Source organism: Gopherus flavomarginatus, chromosome 23 (genome assembly GCF_025201925.1).
Source record: "Gopherus flavomarginatus isolate rGopFla2 chromosome 23, rGopFla2.mat.asm, whole genome shotgun sequence".
Lineage (NCBI taxonomy): Eukaryota > Metazoa > Chordata > Testudines > Testudinidae > Gopherus > Gopherus flavomarginatus.
This window is the reverse complement of record NC_066639.1, coordinates 2240732-2246727: the sequence shown is the minus strand read 5'-3', so window position 1 is coordinate 2246727 and position 5996 is coordinate 2240732. Positions and strand designations below refer to the sequence as shown.

At 47.8% G+C, this 5996-nt stretch overlaps 1 non-coding gene across 1 annotated transcript; it reads right to left on the bottom strand.

The window, feature by feature from the left end:
* Positions 1 to 5720: 5720 nt before the first annotated feature.
* Positions 5721 to 5794, bottom strand: TRNAI-AAU (transfer RNA isoleucine (anticodon AAU)). The gene has a single exon. It is a non-coding gene; the product is annotated as a tRNA-Ile (tRNA).
* Positions 5795 to 5996: the final 202 nt, after the last annotated feature.

Here is a 5996-nt window from a genome sequence, read left to right as displayed (position 1 = left end):
CCCTTTTTTCAAAAATAAAAATAAAAAAATAACAGGCTTATTAGAGGGCACTTGGATTTGAAGCAAGGACCCCTTGATCTTCAGTCAAACACTCAACCACTGAGCTTTACCCCAATGAGAGCAGATACTTTCCCCATTGTAGCTGAAGCACATCAGTGATTCCAATAGCAGGGGCAGGTTCTCTCTGGAGCACAGAGATATTTCGGAGAGCTGGTGGCTCCTTTCTTTCCTCAGTCTGGATTAAACTCAGTTTTTTTATTCCATGGTACATGTTTTATGGAATAACAACAGCAGCTTGAAGAAGAGGAGAGTAACTATCTCATTCTCAGAGCTGCTGAAGGTGGCCACGTCCCCTCTGTCTGACCATTGCCATTGCAGGAGAGAACGTTTCAGTGGAATTGAATGCCCTGGCTCAAACTAGAGACACAGAAAGGTTTTGCTGTTCGTTGAACAGCAAAGGAAATTGTGTCGGTATGGGAAACTGAGGAGGGACATGAAATTCCCACAGGGTGGCGCAATGCCCTAATCCAGACCTGCACAACTCGTAAAGTGGCAAGGGCCACATTACGCTAAAGTAAACAACTGAGGGCCAAAACCCCCTTTGCCTGTGATGAGTGGCTCATACTGCAGTCTGCCCCAGTGAATGAGGGCTAGATGGAGACTGGGCAGTAGCTAAGACTGAGGTGAAGTGGGAATAGTGAGTGGAGGTTCCCCTGGGATGGGGATACCCATAACTGTAGGGGTACTGCCAGGGGGTACTGCCAGGTTAAAAGGGGCACCGGGGTCCTGGGAGGGACAGGGGGCCAGCTGCAGTGAGGCAGATCACTGGCCTGCGGTGGGCGCTCTGATGTCTGGAGAGCTAATTCACAAGATGATCAGCAGGAGGTGCCTCCAGGTGAGTCTGCCCCTGCTTACATTGGGGAAGAATGAACATGGTTTTTGTAAAGGAAAATCATGCCTCACAAATCTACTATAATTCTTTGAGAGAGTCAACAAGCATGTGGATAAAGGTGATCCCGTGGATGTAATATACTTAGATTTTCAGAAAACCTTTGACAAGGTCTCTCCTCAAAGGCTCTGAAGCAAAATGGGATAAGATGGAAGGTCCTCTCTGGGATAGGTATGGTTCAAAGGCAAGAAAGAGAGGGTCTGATTTATAGAATGGAGAGGTAAATAGTGGTGTCCCCCTGGGGTCTGTAGTGGGTCCAGCACTCTTCAACATACTCCTAAGTGATCTGGAAAAAGTGGTAAAAACAGTGAGATGGAAACATTTGCAGATGATACAAACCAACTCAAGTTAGTTACATCCAAAAGAGAGTGCAAAGTGTGACAAAGGGATCTCACCAAACTGTGTGACTGGGCAGCAAAAAGGCAGATGAAATTCAATGTGGATAAATGCAATTTAATGCACATGGGAAAACATGATCCCAACTCTACATCTAAACTGATAGGGTCTAAATTTTGCTCTTACAACTTAAGAAAGAGATCTTGGAGTTACTGTGGATACTTCTCTGAAAACATCTGCTCAATGTGCATTGGCAGTCAAAAAAGCGAGCAAAATGTTGGGAAGTCATTAAGAAAGGGATGGCTAGCAAGACAGAAATATAATATTGCCTGTCTATGAATCTATGGTATGCCCACATCTTGAATATTGGAGCTGGTCCCCCATCTCAAAGAGATATATCGGAATTGGGAAAGGTACGGAAAAGAGCAACCAAAATAATTAGGAATCTTGAACAGTTTCCTTGTGAGGTGAGATTAATAAAACTGAGGGGAGTTTTTAGCTTGGAAAAGAGATGACTAAGGGGGGACGAGGATAGAGATCTATAAAATGATGACAAGTTTGGAGAAAGTAAATAAGGAAGTATCAGAGGGGTAGCCGTGTTAGTCTGGATCTGTAAGGAAGTGTTATTTACTCATAACACATGAACTAACGGTCACCCGATGAAATGAATAGACAGCAGGTTTAAAACAAACCAAAGAAAGTATTTCTTCACCCAACACACAGTCAACCTAGGGAAACTTTGCCAGAGGATGCTGTAAGGGCCAAGACTATAACACCAAAGAACTAGATAAGTTGATGGAGGAGAGGTCCATCATTGGCTATGAGCCAGGATGGGCAGGGATACAAAACCATGTTCTTGAAGTGTCCCTAACCTCTGTTTGCCGGAAGCTGGGAATGGGTGACGGGATGAATTGCTTGATGATTCCCTGTTCTGTCGATTCCCTTGTGGGCACCTGGCATTGCCCACTGTGGGAAGATAGGATTCTAGGGTGGCCGAACCATTGGTCTGATCCAGTGTGGCTGTTCTTATGACCAATAGAGGGTAGTCCCCACCAGCAATATTTATATTTGGTGCACTGAAAGGGCTAACTTTCTAAAGGTGACCAAAATGATTAGTGAAAGTGTTTTGGAGAAAAACACTTAACAGAACAATGTAAGTGAAAATTGGAAGCTGTTGTTTAAGGAGCTTGTTAGATGAGGCATAAGCCACGTTGCATAATTAGTTGAGCTTGCAATGGCCTTCCAGTCAACTCGCTGACATTTCTCCCTCTGCAAATGTGGTACCCATTTTAAAATCTAGGTCCAATCAATTACAGCACATCAGGGAAGATTCTAGGCATCAATGATCTGATCATTGGGTTGATGGAGGTAAACAAGACATTCCCATAAGGCTCCCTCCCTCCCTCTTCCCAAGAGCCATCCTCATCCTCTCTGCCCTTTCTGCTCCACATCCTCTGCAAACTTTCGAAGACAGATGCCTGGTGATGGCCTTTGCTCGTGGGGATGTCGCCTAGTGGTCAGGGTTTTGGTCCCGTGGGACGGGAGGGTGCAGCAGATGGCAGGGGAGCCCAGGGCTTCCCATGGGCTCTGACCCAGGCCACTCTGAGGGCAACACTTCCTACCACCCTGCTATTGTCCAAAGTTTGCGGTTTATCACAGGAAGCTCTGATGGGTGTCAGCTCACTGCTTGGCACCTCTTCTCAGCTGGGCGTGTCATGGCAGCTTTCTCCTTCTTGGGGCGGCAGCTGTCTCAGTTACGCTGACAGATCCGGATTGGTGACTTGTCAGTGGGTGGGGTCGAAATGGGAATTCAGGAGCTTAGCTCTACAGCATGAACTAAAAGCCACCTGGCTGCTAGCTAAGACTGTAGAAAAGACTCCTTTTCTCTCTCCCTCTAAGTGATCGTGGTGCCACTAGCTGGGACACAGCACCGCACCCTGGAGATGTGTGGGTTACATACGTCCCCTAGCTGAGGAAGCGCATCCTGAGCTTCAGAGAGTTCCCAGCTGTAATCCCAGATGACCCCTGTAACAATTGGCCTCTGGCAGGACACTGCTGAGAGTATCAATTCAGGACAAATTTCTTGGAGCAGGGCAGTCACAGTCCTGCCTTGAATATGAGGCAAGTGTACTAGAGAACCAGAGAGCACAGCTGCTCCGTGTCAGAGCCCCAGAGATCCCGCAGAAATGATGAGCTGCATACCATTCTAGGGGGTGCCCCTGCAACAACCCCACCTGTTGCTTCCCTCCTCCCCCAACCCTTCTGGGCTACAGTGGCACTGTCTCCCCCCCACCCCCATTTGTGTAATGAAGTAATAAAGAATGCAGGAGTGAGAAACCTGACTTCTTAGTGAGATAAAATGAGGGGGAGGAAGCCTCCAGGTGCTATGATAGTCCAGGCAGGACATTAAACAGTGTGGGGGGGAGAGGAGCCCCGCCTCCCGCTGCTATGATAGTCCAGGCAGTAGAGAATCTTTTCATTAGACTTGAAAGGGCAGGGAGGGGCTGATGGAGCTCAGCCTCTAGTTGCTATGATGGAGGCAGTTACCAGCCGTTCTGTACTATCTGCCAGGAATGACCAGGGGTCATTCTCATTTTTACCCATGTGCCCTGGCCGACCTCACCGAGGCCAGCCAAGAGCACTCACAGGCTGATGGTGACAATGGATAGCAGTCATATTGTACCATCTGCCACCAGGAAGAGGATGCTGGTGTTCAGTGCTACAGCACCTCGTCTACCAGCAGCATGCGGTAGACATAGAGTGACATTGAAAAAAGGTGAGAAACTTTTTTTTCCCTTTTCTTTCAGGGGGCGCAAGGGTGTAAATTGATGACATATACCCTGAAACACCCGGGAAAATGTTTTTGACCCTTCAGGGACTGGGAGCTCAGCCAAGAATGCAAATGCTTTTCAGAGACCGCGGAGATTGTGGGATAGCTGGAGTCCTCAGTACGCTCTCCCTCCCTCCATGAGCATCCATTTGATTCTTTGGCTTTCCGTTACGCTTGTCACGCAGCACTGTGCTGTGGACTCTGTATCATAGCCTGGAGATTTTTTCAAATGCTTTGACATTTCGTCTTCTCTAACGGAGCTGTGATAGAACAGATTTGTCTCCCCATAGAGTGATCAGATCCAGTATCTCCCGTACGGTCCATAGTGGAGCTCTTTTTGGGTTTGGGACAGCATCACTACCTGTGCTGATCAGAGCTCCACGCTGGGCAAACAGGAAATGAAATTCAAAAGTTCGCAGGGCTTTTCCTGTCTACCTGGCCAGTGCATCCGAGTTCAGATTGCTGTCCAGAGTGGTCACAATGGTGCACTGTGGGATAGCGCCCAGAGGCCAATACCGTTGATTTGCAGAGCAGTACAGCAGAATGTCTAACATCTTCTCTTTGCTAAGATAATATTCGGGTTCAACTCCATCATAGCAAACAGAAGTTTCCTCCCCCTGGGCTGCTCTCCAGTACTGAACTTCCTGCACACAGACCATCTGAGACTTGCACAGTGTTACCACACCCTTGCCCTCAACCTGAGTTTTCCTTGTGAGTCACTGCTTTCACTTACCCGTCACTAAGCCCCAGAGTTCACGCAAACATATGCCCCCAGAGTGCTGACAACCCCTATGACAAGAACACACCCTTGGGCACCTTTACTGACAAAGCCTACAACACTCAGCATGGAAATGAGGCAGAATTGGCCCCCAAGTTTCACATGCACCTCTCTGTGTAGCACAAGCACAGCTCTGCCCAGCTGCTCCAACACATCCCTCCATCAGCCAGTCACAGCTATAGCTGACCCTGGGCACACAGCTGGAGGCATGTGGATAGATGCTAGGATTCTCATCTGTCCTGTGTTCACAGATGGGAATCCCAGCAACTATGACTTTCTTAGGTGCCTCCTTCTGACACTTGTCAGAAAAAGCAACCGGTTTCTTTTGGAAGCATTTGCATTGCAAGGCAGAGGCAGTCTTCTCTGTTTCCTCAAAGGATTGACCAAAAGGTGGGAAGAGCGGACACATTTGGCAAAGCACTACTGAGAGCTGCATCTCTAACCTCCACTTTACCTGGCAGGTGCCTTGGCCAGCTTAGCCATGGTGCTGCTGACTGGGACTTTTCTCCCAGCTGCTCCATTTTTCATCAGTGGCAATCAAAAGGAAGGTGACATGACATCTGTGTGTGGACATCCCCAGCAAATCACAAGGACATGGGACACAGAATCTCATGTTGCAGCAATTGCAGTCAAAGCAACCACCATGCTAATACCAGTCACAGCAGCCTTTTCATCAACTCCAGGCTTGTGATTTCATTCTTTCCAATGCTTCTCGCCAAAGAAGCCTTTTCTTTAGCAAGCAATTACTTGTGTTGCCAAGGGAGGTGGTCTCTGCTTCCCAGAAAGACACAGGAAAATGTGAGCGAGGAGACAAAAGCCATACAACAAGGCACCACTGGGAATTGAACCCAGGATCTCCTGTTTATTAAACAGCTGCTTTAGCCAACTAAGCCATGGTGCCTGCCTCAAGAAAGTATTTGCAACTGTTCTATTTGATGGCCCAGGACAACACCTGCAAATTCCAAAGTACAGATGTTCCCCATTTCCCTCAAGACTTGCAAGGAAGAACTGGCAGGCCAAGCCAGGATGTGTCTCTTACATCCTTATTAATATGTGTGAACAAAGAAATTGTATGTTGCTTCTGCCCAGCCAGATGGGTTTGT